At 49.1% G+C, this 13,439-nt stretch overlaps 1 protein-coding gene across 1 annotated transcript in view; it reads right to left on the bottom strand.

Moving 5' to 3' along the window:
• CCL25 (C-C motif chemokine ligand 25) overlaps positions 1-13,439 on the bottom strand; it is a 347,634-nt gene that overhangs the window by 295,497 nt on the left and 38,698 nt on the right. The gene's annotated exons all lie outside the window — the stretch shown is intronic.

The following is a 13,439-nucleotide window of genomic DNA, read 5'->3' as shown; positions in this document are numbered from 1 at the left end:
CCCCGATAATGTGTGGATTTTCATGTTTCCCCAACCATTCTATTAACAGTCTATCCAGAAGTCCCTCTAAGGTTGTGGTGGAAGTTACATCTTGGTTACCATAAACATTTTAAATCAAGAAATGTATATGGGCCTCATTTTAAATCAAGAAATGTATATGGGCCTCATTACGACCCTGGCAGTACGGGGTAAACGGCGCCGTAAAGGTGCCGTCGCCGTTTACTCCGTACCACCTCATTACGAGGTCCCCTTGCGGGACCCAGGAAAAAAGGCCTGGTCAAACCAGACGTGCTTACCGGGTCCCACGAGGGGAAGAGGGAGCAAACAACGGGCCAACTAGTAATGGCCCGTTGTTTGCTCCCTCTCCCATTTCAATTCAGCCCTATGGGGGCTGAAATGGGAATGGGGAAGGACCGGGTCCGGGTCCTTGGAGGGAGGAATTACCGGGCCTTCCGAACTCGGAATGGCCCGGTAATTCCTCATTCTGAGGACCCGGACCCGGACGCGATTTCGGCGGCAGCCATGCCGCCAATAGTGGCATGGCTACTGCCGAGGTCGTAATGAGGCTCTATGTGTCTTAGGGATATAGATGTTAATTGACATTAGGCCATCTGATATTATTTCAATCTCCTGGTGTTCGCAGTCCCAGCTTTGGACCACTGCTATAACCATTCTTCCGTTTGGACTATCCCTATCTCCCCGAGTTGCTGGTTTGCAAAAGGTTATGTAATCTGCCATTTGAAAACTGTCCACAGCCATGGTTTCCTGCAGTAATATTTCATTTGTTGACCCAAGAGCAGTCACAGTGTTTCCTATTAGTTTGTAAAACCCACAGGTGTTCCATGTTGTAATTGTGAGGAAAGGTAGATCAAAGTTGCTGCTGATGAGACTTTATCTTCTTAAACATTTTGATGGCCCCTTCCAACCAAGACCATTTGTCCCAAATACTGTTTGCTTCCCTAACATCTCCTGCCACATTAAGGCTGGGGGTGTCTATTTGTACATTAGTTGTGTTATCCGGCAACTCCTCTCCCTCCGTATGGCCAGCAATCTGCTGTTCGCATGGGTACGCATTTGATGAGGGTGAATCAGGTGAGTCTGAAGATTCTACGGAATCCACGAGCACTAAATCTGACTCACAGCGTCCCATGCTGGTCTCAAAGTGGTTTGACTTGGTTTTGGCAGTTGTTCCTGGGTTTCATTCCAACTCCATAGCTCCAGTTTCTCAGTACAGGGCGAGACTGCCTTATCAAGAGAGGGCGGGGTCCAGCTGATGTGACAGCAACTGATTTATTCCCTGTTCCAAGATGATAAGTTTGTTGGCGTTTCCCTGAGTTATTTCCTTAACTTTGTTGTAGAGGCGCAGTAATGATTCATGACTTTTCGCTCCTAATCTTGACATTTATTTTGCATTTTGGTACTGTTTGCCTTCAGCTTCAACCAATTCAACTGTTTTGCCTTCAGCTTCAACCAATTCAACTGTTCCGTTCTACGCAGCATTTGTACTAGGCCTTACCTGCAACTTTACTTGTGTTATTCCTCCTTGCCTCCTCGCCCTGCTGTAGCTCCACCGTACAATTAGGCATGGCTGTTTCTGACTTGCAGTTCTTAATTTTGGCTGAGGACCTGCATATTTGTTGTAGCCCCCTTCCCACAATGTGAGGCTTTCCCAAACTATGCCCCCACTCCGATTGATGTTCTTCCTTCCAGCCTGCGCTATGTTGAACCTGTTTACTGCACTTACTTGCCCTGCTCCTCCTTTCCCCTGAGCATTACTCCTACCCCCCTTCCTTCACTCCACCTTCTACCCTCCCCGCCTCATTTCTGTTATGCACTTGCACAATCTGAATTGTCTCCTCATGACTTAGGAGGAACGTTATTGTGTGTCCTTCCCTGGTCAGCCCCTTCCTTCAATTTCCCTCAGCCCCTTCCTCCTTCTTTCTTATTATTGCACTTGCACGCTCTGTTACTGGGTTTGTTTTTCTCCCTTGTACCTCCCCCTCCCTTGTCTTTATGGCCCTTGTAACACTTTTCTGCTGTATATCCGCATTCCAAATAACCAATAAATAAATACAATTTACAAACGTATTTACTCGTGCATTAGCTGACTTCACAGTTAACTGCCAACACTCCAAAACACTATGAGACTTCAACCTTTGGCTAGTGGGAAAAGGAAAACAAGGCTACAAAAACCAGTCAGTGAACCTGTGCTCCCTCCACCTTAAGCAACCTTTGAATTGAAGTGTCCCACAGGCTGCTTGTTTGTCCCTCTCCCTCTTCAATGTATATTGCCGCCCACGTTGTGATCCCTTGAACGGGCTGGGTGTGCATTTTACCAACTATGTGGATGACACCCACCTTCTCCTTGAACTGAGCGGCAAATACACTGAGGATGTGGAGTTCATTAATAAAGTATATGCCGGGGGGCGCTGTTGTGCGCCGAACAAGATGGCCGCCTGAAACGTGAGCTCTGTGGCAGGCAGATCGCTAGATCTTTATCTTGGGCATTTATGATCTACAACTTGTACCAGACTGCTACGATTCTCGAGCTGCTGGACCAGGGACCAACTGGTCCAAATCCCGAAGAAAATTGGCGCCGGCAACCCTGTAATCGGGAACTGCCGTGACCATCCCCCATCGCCCGCGAATCTGTGCGCCAAAATCCGGCATTCGGGGAGAGTCAGACGGTCCAGGCCCTCAGTACCGTGGCGTCCCACCACCCCCGTGGAGGCCCGTGGGGCGGTGGAACACCTCTGAGTAGATGACCGGGAGCGAACCACGAGGTTGCTTGGGCCGTACAGCGCCGGCACGGAGCACCGCAGATACTAGAACTGTAACCAAGCTGGGCGGCTTCTACTCAGGCCCTCATCGACTCTTATATTGGCTTTCACCCTGCTGTCTCCATCGCTGGGCCCCCCGCCCCTTTTTCAACGAGATTCCAGCGCTCGGGGTAGAGCTGCGACACACCAACGGACGCCAGGTGCTGTGCTCCCCCGCTGTCGTGGGCTGGGTTTCCGGACCCTTGGCACCCGTAAGGTACGTGGGGGTTGGGGATGCTGCTAACCCCTGGCCTCCCTGAAGCGGAGAGAGGGACAAATTGATGCGTGGTTCCGCGGGGGTCACCAACCATCCGCACCCGATAGAGGACGACCTGCTCCCGCCGAGCAAGGTGCTGTGACCCTCTCGCGGAGCGCTCTAGACTCTTGTCTGCGCTTGGAGGGGCCTGGACCCCTGGCGGCCTGGCCGCGGCCTGTTGGGATCCCCGTGGTCTGCGTTATCCGGCCCCGCCGCCCAGCGCCAGACACCTTGCGACACCCGAAGATTTGCCTTGCCCCCGCTTCTCCTCCTTCCAGGGCGCCGGACTTCGGGCTCCCCGGAGCTGCTTGGGTTGTACGCTGCCAGCCACTGCTGTCGAGGCCTGGATCCCCTGGGGGCTGCACTTCCTTGATCCTGTCCGCGGAGGCGAGGGATACCACCGGCTCCCCCTCTTTTCTCCTGAGTCACATCACCGCCACAATGACTAAAGGGACGGGAAAAAACAGAGCTCCATAAACATGTTTACGAAGACTCCGGTCGACCCTGCTGAAGAGGTCTCCGAGCAGGCCCCTGCCACTACCTCATCCGTTGCTGCCTCGGAATCTCAGAACATGATGGACTTTATCCGTGAGAGTTTTACCACGCTCCACTCGAAGTTAGATGACATGAATGGCACTATCTCCTCTATCAAGGCCCACATTGGGAGGACTGACAGTCGAGTGTTGGAGGTTGAAACCAGGGTAGGCTCTGCCGAGGACGGTCTGGGGGCACTGCGTTCGGCAGTCACGGCTCTATCCAACCGCATCCTCGAGGTGGAGAAGAAAAATGAGGACCTGGAATCTCGCTCGAGGCGTAACAACCTCCGTATCATTGGGGTCCCTGAGAGTGGCATCAAAGAGCCAATGGAAGACTTTGTGGAACGCACATTACTGTCACTTCTGGGTTCACCTAAGCTCTCTCCTCAGTTTGCTATAGAGCGGGCACACCGGGCCCTGACGCCTAAACCCAAGCTGGGTGCATCTCTGCGACCCATTATAGCTCGTGTCCTTAACTTCCGGGACCGCGATGCCCTCCTTAGAGCCGCAAGACTCAAAGGTGACCTTCTACTGGATGGAGCAAGGATACACCTATACCCTGACTTCTCGGTGGCTGTCCAGCGGGAGCGTAAGACTTTCTTGGCTGTGAAAAGAAGGCTTAGGGATCACGGAGTCAAGTACTCCATGTTATATCCCGCTAAGCTGCGAGTGGAGCACGACAATCAGGTATCATTCTTCACGATTCCGGAGGAGGCCTCCAGGTTTATCGACGATCATTTCCCAGGTTGACTTTCCTCCCCAGCCATTCCACTATAACTACTCGGCGTGCCCGTTGGGGAGGCGCCGCCACCGGCTCTCCCCCAACGCCAAGAATATACCACACTTGTACCTCTCAACAATTGTCAGTTGGATCACTCTGCATGACTGTGCCAAGGTAAATCGTGCCAATTATAGTTGTCATGTCCGAAGCATCATTGTAGGCACCATGTTCTCGCTGGATCTGCCGCAGACCCGGAGCGGCATCATCAGTCCGGCCCACAGGCCCCCAGGCATTGATGCCACTGGTTTGGATTTGGTTAAGGGGTCTTGGGGTTGTCATTCCTCTTGTTGGGGGAGGGATGTGAGTGGAGGTGGGTTGGGATGGGGGTTTTGTTATAAAAAAGTTTGGCATTGGCAGCGAGATCGGACCACAGGGTAATGCAGTATTAATGAGGCTACAGGGCCGCTACATCGGCCCACTGGACATTATTATTCCGGCGATATGAGCGTCACCGCTCCACTGACGGAGAACAATCTAGCCTTCATGAGCTGGAATGTGAGGGGTCTGGGCAATTTTAAAAAAATGAGACCGATACAGCTGCAAGCGGAGCGGCATGGATCCAAGATCCTTTTCTTACAAGAGACACATGCGCATTCTGAACATTGTTTGAGATTTGCCAGAAACTGGGGCCCCAGAGATACTTCACCAACTTTTCTACTCAAAGCCGTGGGGTTATGACTATTATTCATAAGAGCCTTAAATTTACACTCATTTCTTCACAAATAGACCCCCAGGGTAGATATGTACTACTACATGCTACACTCCAGAATAGGGAGGTGATCTTGCTGAACGTCTATGGCCCCAACATTGACGACCCAGAGTTCTTCACACACCTCACATCCCTCCTAGATGGTTTCCCTTTGGTTCCTATACTCTGGGGTGGTGACATCAACACCATTTTTGATACAGACCTGGACACATATGGGTCCAGGCCCCGCCAACTTACCAGGGCAACCTATGCTACACTGTTGTCCCTCCCCCGCCTTGCGGTTGTAGACGCATGGAGACTGCTCTACCCTGATTCCCGTGTCCATTCCTTTTACTCTTCAGTTCATGATTCCTATTCCCGGATCGATAGGTGGGTAATCTCTGATGTATTGATCGAAAATGTGGTACAATTAACGATCCTCCCTAGGACCCTATCTGACCACTCCCCGGTGACCATCACCATGGGTTGGGGACTGGACGGTGATCGTACCAGACGCTGGAGGATGAAACCCCATTCTCTCCTCGACCCTCTGTTCAGATCGGAGCTCGAGGTAGCCATTGAGGAGTATTTCGAAATAAACAAGGTCTCGGTGTCCTCCTAGGCCACCCTATCGGAGGCCTTTAAGGCATATATTTGGGGCATAGCACTGTCCAAAGAGAGTGGCATACTCAGAACAATTCGAAGGGATATCGCTGTCAGCAAAACCAAACTGTCGACCCTGGAGGCCCAGTGCTCGCGGTCCTCAACCCCTGCGACCCTTGCAGCTATAGGAGTGGAGCTGGACGTGTTTCGCTCCCTGGCGGAATGGGAACAAAAATTTGCTGGATAGCCCCGGCCTGGCGAGGAGATACGGAGAGGGCGAGCGTCCTGGCCATTTCCTTGCTAGACTCGTCCGTCACGAGCTGGGTGCTCCACATATGTCTGGGATTGTTCGTTCGGATGGCACCTTAGCCACCACGTCACAGGCCATCAACTCAGAGTTCTTCGCCTTTTACAAAGCCCTATACTCCAATTTGGACGAGGCCACGGAGGTGAAGGTGGACTCCTATCTTACGGCTCTCCCCCTAACGGTCCTCTCTCCCGAGACCGCTCATTCCCTTGACTCTCCACTCACCCCGGAAGAGTTTACGGAGGCCATAGACTCTCTCTCCTCGGGGAAGGCCCCCCGGCTCTGATGGCATCCCGGTTGAATTCTATAAATGTTATAAGACTCTCTTACTCCCTCACCTAATAGCTCTCTGGGAGGAATCGGTAGAGGCAGGCACACTCCCCTCATCACTCCGCGAAGCCACAACTACGGTACTGCTTAAACCTGGTAAACCTGCCACCAAGTGCAGCTCATATCGCCCACTTTCCCTCATAAACTGTGACACAAAAATGTTTGCCAAAATGCCAGGCTTGCTCCCTGTATGCCATCCATCATACACCCAGATCAGGCGGGGTTCATTCCAGGCCGTTCCACCGCTCTGAACATTAGGCGGCTCTTAAACATAATCAGCAGGATCAGCCCCAATGTGCAGGCGGTCGCCGCAACCCTCGACATGCAGAAGGCATTCGACTCAGTTTCTTGGAGATACCTCTGGCGGGTGCTCGAACAATGCAAATTCGGGCCGGCTTTTCGCTCCTGGGTTAAGGTACTTTACTCAGGGCCTGTGGCCTGTGTCCGCACGGAGGACAGATGCTCCCCATTCTTTAATATTGCCAGGGGAACGAGACAGGGCTGTCCGTTCTCTCCTCTGATTTTCGCTTTAGCGATAGAACCTTTTGCCGACATGCTTCGACAAACTCACTCGCACAGAGGGCTTCGCTCGGCGGGCCGATATTGTATCCCTCTACGCCGATGATGCACTACTTCTTGTGCGGTCCCCCTCCACTAATTTACCTCCAATAATGAAAGATGTTATCCACTTCGGGTACATCTCAGGCCTCAAGGTGAACTGCACAAAATCTATGCTCTTTCCGCTCACGGAGTGCACCCTTCCCCCTCCTGACACCATGGGGTTCTTGTGGGCGCAGTCGAAGTTCACATATCTGGGGATTGAAATAACACGTCAGTTTGAGACGACCCTCGAGGAGAACTACCATAACTACCTTGCGCAACTGGCGACTAAGACTTTGGCATGGAGCAAATTGCTGATCTCCCTGGCGGCTAGAATAGGGTTGTTAAAGATGATAGTATTACCCCAACTACTATACAGGTTCACCAACGTTCCCCTGTGGCTGGGCGAGGGTTTCTTCCAAGCATCAACTCTTTTCTGTGGCACTCGGGCGCGGTCAGGCTCAAGCTCGGGACCTTGTCCACCCCGATGGCTGACGGCGGCTTTGGGGCCCCCGATTTTCTTAAATACTGGTTGGTCTCGCAAATCCAATACACGACCTACTGGTTTAACACAGCAGACCCTCCCCCACATGTTAGACTTGAAAGGCTGGCGGTCAGCGACCGAGACATCCGCTCCCTGGTGATACAGCCCATTCCTCTTGTACGGGATACACTGAATCCGGTGGCTTGCTCCTCCCTGGCGCTAACAAAAACGTGGAAATTGCTAGATACTCCTCATCCTTTTCATGGCAATCTCCCACTGTGGAACTTTCTCCCCGGGATCCCACGAGTACCGCCGTCGACTGCATGCAGATGGGCTGAGGCGGGATACGAGTTGCTCCGTGACGTATTCGAGCAGGGCAGCTTTGTTGAGTGGCCTGACCTGCCGCTGCCCTTGAGGGGTGGTCCGAGTGCTTGGCTTCAGTATTCAGCTCTACGTAAAACCCTTAAAAGACACTACCCCATGTTTCCGGCAATGCCACCGGATGATCCGGCTATTGAGGAACTGACTTCCCCCACACCTACCAGAGGGAAAATATCTTGGATATACACAATGATGCAATCCAGAACCACTCCGAAATCACTGGGCTGAGGCGGGCGTTTCAGGGGGACCTCGGGGTGGAGGTGACGGATGAGCGCTGGACTCACATGTGCGCCCGTATACAACAGGTTTCTTTCAATTCCCGTTTTAAATTGATTCAACCAAAGGTGTTGCATAGGTTTCATTATACCCCGAGCAGGTTGCATCGCATGCTTGGGGATCACTCCCCAAGATGCCCCAGGTGTGGGCAGGATGGCGCCGACTATATGCACATGATCTGGGACTGCCCCCGCCTCTCCCAATTTTGGGAGACGGTGTTCACAACCGTATCTGCTATGCTTGATCAACCTATCGATCCCTCCCCAATGAAGGGCCTATTCCATGACTTTCCAGAGCTACCCCGGAATACCAGGAAACTGGCTGGCCTTTGCATGCTCCTTGCGGTACGAGCTATTCTGCTTTGCTGGCTTCGCCCTGCACCCCCCACGCATGCGCAATGGCTCAGGGCTCTTACATGGGCCTCAGACACTGAGGAGGCGTGGACCTGTCTATTAACCAGCCCACTCGAGGCCTAGGGATGTCTGGATCCAGTTTCGCTCCTATATGTCAGATTTAGGTGCGATACCTGATACAACTTCCCCAACTACTACACCCACCCATGCGGGTGATCTATCCTGAGCCAAGGGCTCTCTTATACTGCGTTTACACTGTATGCATCCTTGATGGAAAATGTTAATGCTAGATGCACTGTCTGTATGCCTGTATTGTTTTAACTGTTCCTACCTTGTGCTTACCTTGTGTATTGTTCGCCTGTGTTCTGCTGCCAAGCTGTTTAATAAAAAAAGTTTAAAAAAAAAAATGTATATATGCCACAGTTCAGCAGTGGATGGCTAACAATGGGATGTGCTTGAATTGTACTAAAACCGAGATGATGCTTTTTGGTTCACCACAGACGAGAACCAAATTGTTTACTCAGTAAGTTCATTTCCCAATCGAGAACCACCTTATTAAGACTGTGTGCAAGGTCAAGACACTGGGCGTCATCTTTGAATCTTCCTTGAGCTCAAATGCCAACACCAATAGTGTTGCTAATAAGGAAGGCCCAATATGTACTTAGGCTTCTGAGGCTGGTGAAACCCTGTTCCGGAGGCTAATTGTGCCACTCTTTTTCGTGCTTTAATAATGCCAAGGCTAGATTACTGTAACACCTTGAGGTTGGGGACTAGCAAAACAGCCTTAGGCTCCTCCAAGTCCTACAAAAAAATACAGTTCACAGCATTATCACACATACCTAGACACAGACCTATTTCATCCCACAGAAGGAGCCTCCATTGGCTCCCTGTAGAAGTTCGGATCCATTTAAAGGTTGCGACAATTATACATAAATGTCTGTATGGCCAAGCCCCAGGCTACCTTAAAGACTATGGGTCTCATTATAACTATACCGGTCTGGAAACACTGGTGCCATTAAGCTGGACCGGCACAGTACGACTCTGCGGGCGGGTGCCGTCCCGCCTGCCATGGTCAGACCTGGCAGGTGGAACGGAACCCGCCCGCAGTGTTTCACGGAAGCACCAGCACCGTTATTAACGGTGTCAGTGGTTCCGTGGTCCCCATTCCCATCGGACTCCATGGGAATGGGGACTTACACCCTGACTTTCCGGCCGCTGGGGTTGGAATACTCCAATGTTATGGGGAAGTCAGGGGCCGGTAATTTTTTACAGGTCCGGCGGCAAGCCGCCATTATCACCAGCAGGCTGACAGCTAGACCGGTAATGAGGCCCCAAGTCAAGGTTTACCGCTCGTCTCAAATCACCAGATCGAGTGATGCAGTCTGTTTTTCTGTCCTCAGGAGCAAGCGTGCTAGAGGTATGGGCAGATCTTTTGCTGTTCAAGCTGCTACCCTTTGGAACAAATTTCCCAAAATCTTGTGTACTGAAAACAACCTACTGAAATTTAGGAAAGGGGTGAAAACAATTGTTTTTGAGTAATCCCACCTTCGCTGTCTGACCCCTTGTCTCTTCCTTCTTCTATTCTGAAATAAATTAAACGAAGTATTTAGTGGGTGGACCCATACACTGAGTACTTTGGATGGTGTTTTATGTAAATAAAGAATTATTACACTGACACCACCACTATCCCACCCCACCAACCTTCACTACCTCAAGAAAAAGAACCTGAACGTTCAAGAAAAGCTGATGGAACAATGATCTTAAGAAGAATGATGCTGTGTATTATTGTCAGCTCTGAATATACAGGTCAGCAAGGGTAGATGCCAAAACACACCATGATGCTCACTGCATTGACTTAGCTTAATTCACCCAAAGCGACATTTTCAAAATCATCAAAGAAAAAAACAATCTTCAGCCTGCACCACCACACTAACCTGATCAAAACAACTCTGTGACACAATCTCAAATCACTTCTACGAGAAAATCCTATAGATATAAGACCACTTCTCCCCAGAAGCGGTTAGATGGATTGAATCATTCCTGAGTGAAAGAACGATGAGAGTTTTCTCCCCCTCAGCAGCAGCAGATCCCACCCCCATCTCATGCGGTGTCCCCCAGGGCTCTTGTGTCTCCTCAACTCTATACAAAATCTTCACCAAACCTTTGTTTGATGATCTGGACCTTCTTGGTATCACCTACACTAACTATGCAGATGATACACAGATCCTCCTCCCGTTTTCTGGGAATCATGCGAAAGACACGGAATTGGTGAACAAGGTATATCTTATCATCCAGGCTTGGATGGCCATGCATGGCCTCTGTCTGAACGATGATAAGACAGAGTTGATTATCCTGGGCACCCAAGATAACATCAAAAAACTAGGCCAGGATTTCTCCTCATTCAACATAGATGGGAATATCATCCAAGTGTCCAAGGATGTAAAAACCCTGGGATTCTATCTTGATTCTACCCTATCACTTGATAAACAACTAAAATCCCTTGCCTCCTCTACAGCTTACACGTGCAAACTGATAAGAGCCGGCAAACCATTCCTCTCCAACTCTTAAGAGTTGCTTAATCCTGGCTAGAGCCTTAATACTCTCCAGAATTGATTACTGCAATGCACTACACTCCGGAGCCAATAAAACAATAACTCAAAGACTACAAATACTACAAAATAATGTCCTGAGAGCAGCTTTAGGCATAAACAAAAGATCCCATATCTCTTCCGCCAGACGCCATCACAACTGGTTGACCACGGACAACAAAATAAAACTCAAGATGCTATCCCTGACCCACAAAGCCCTTAATAACTCTGCCCCTAGATACCTGATTGACAAATTCCACAGGAGAACATCTCTTAGACCAACCAGAGCTGTCAACTCTAATTGTTTGACAATACCAAACTCGAGACTCACCACGATCGGAGGAAATAGCTTCCCGGTAAAGGCTGCAAAAACCTGGAACTCTCTGCCACAAGACCTGAGAGTGGACTTGTCCTACCTTCGCTTCAGAAAAAATGTCATTCAACTTCTCACCTCAACTGACCCTAGGTGGCCTATGTCACCTACCTCCTACTGCAATTACTCGCATTAATTTGTTACATCTGAAACCCTTATTGACCTTACCTGAACATTGTATATTCTGTAATTATTTGTATTCTAGAGACCTTATTGTATTTTATAATGTATGTTATGCCATGTTGTAAACATGTAAGTTTTGCATTTTCTTGCCACTGCGCCCTGCTACCCCTGGGTCTGGCGTGCATAAAAAGTGACAAACAAAACAAACTTTTATGATAAAGGAACCTACAACTGTAGTGAAATCCCAAGGACAGTTTGAGACTAACACACCGAGAAATGCCTAAACAGACCTTCAGAGTTTTCCTCTCATTCTCCACACAAGGATTTATGAGGACAGTCACCATTAGCAAAGCTGGATCCCATAAAGCTCAGTGCCCGCCAAACATCTGCAAAGTAGATCTCTTCTTCCAATCTCTCTGCCCTAGCTCCAACACACCCTTCACAGCCAACATCAAAGAGTTCACATACCAACAACTCTTGAGTCAGGTAGAGATCCATAACATGTACAAATCAAAAATAACATTAAACCAGTGAGGTGAACAGAATCACTCACTCCTCCTATTGGACACACCAATAAATCTTACAGGTAAAACACAACTGTAAACATCCTTCTGTAAATCTCAGCTGCATTCAACACCATCCACCACAAAACTCCCATCCACCACAAAACCCTCCTTAAACCTCTTGTGGAAATTGGAATAAAACAAACACACCATGATGTCAATCCTCTCTGACAGGCGAGAGACTTTTGCCATGCCCCATTTAGTCACCCCTAATGATCACCTATCGAGTAATCTCTTGATGTGCTTCCAAAAAAACACCACTACACAAGCTTTCCTTGGCAAGATGAAATGATCATCTCTTCCCCCAGTTGACAGCACCAAACACTTTGGAATCCTCATGGACAGACTCCTCACATTTGAACCTCCCAGTTAAAGCCATAGTGAGAAGTAGTTATTTCAACTATGATCCAAATGGTGCATTATGCCACACCTTATATTCCAATAGAACCCTACCAGTCATCAGCCTAGCATTCTCCAGGCCAGATTATGCCAAAAGCTTCTAAGCTTGCCTTCCAATATATCTATTAAACCATCTACAAAGAGCACAGAAAACAACAGCTATACTTGTCCTAAACTAGAAACATGGGAATTTAAAATCCTTTTTTTATTTTTTATTTGTTTATGGTTCAGGTACAAAATGTAGAACCTTTACAAAACTAAGTTTAAAAGAACAATAAAATATTTACATTTACATTTCCAACGGATAAACTTTGCATCATATTTTAATTCTCGAGAGCCTGCCGAGAATTGTTTCCGAAGACAAACGTAAGCGGATGACGAAACAAACGTCGAATACCGCACAAAAAGCTATGGAAACGCCGAAAAAGCGCAAGAGTAGCCAGGAACTGCCCCCTTCATCTAAGGGCACTTCTGAACTACCGGAGGGCTTTTCAGAGGGCGACGGAAACCTTTTTTCGACGTTGTGGGAGCGTTCTAAGCGTTTTGAAGGTGAAGACACTGATTTCCCCCCTCTAGACTATTCGGGGGTCCCCCATGAGACCCTTGAAAGACTCCATTCTTGTATGGAGAAAATGGAAAGGTTTCTGGGAAGCCAAAACCCACCCAGATCCAAAAGACCAAGAGAATGGCCCCAGGATGACCCTAGGGTCAAGATTCCTAGGCTGTTTCCCCCTTCCACAGACGCATTGAATTTAGAAGTGTGCCCAATAGCCTCTCTGTGAAAAGTAGAATATAGAAGTGTGCCCAATAGCCTCTCTGTGAAAAGTAGAATTTAGAAGTACATTTAGAAAGTTGAATTCAGAAGTGCACCCAATAGCTGTGAAATGTTGCACTTAGAATTGTGCTCAATAGCCTCTCTGTGAAAAGTTGAATTTAGAAGTGTGCCCAATAGCCTCTCTGTGGAATGTAGAATATAGAA

Source organism: Ambystoma mexicanum, chromosome 1p (assembly GCF_040938575.1).
Source record: "Ambystoma mexicanum isolate Mex_15411 chromosome 1p, UKY_AmexF1_1, whole genome shotgun sequence".
Taxonomy (NCBI): Eukaryota; Metazoa; Chordata; class Amphibia; order Caudata; family Ambystomatidae; genus Ambystoma; species Ambystoma mexicanum.
Note: the sequence above shows the minus strand (reverse complement) of the source record. Positions and strands in the feature narration are given on the sequence as shown.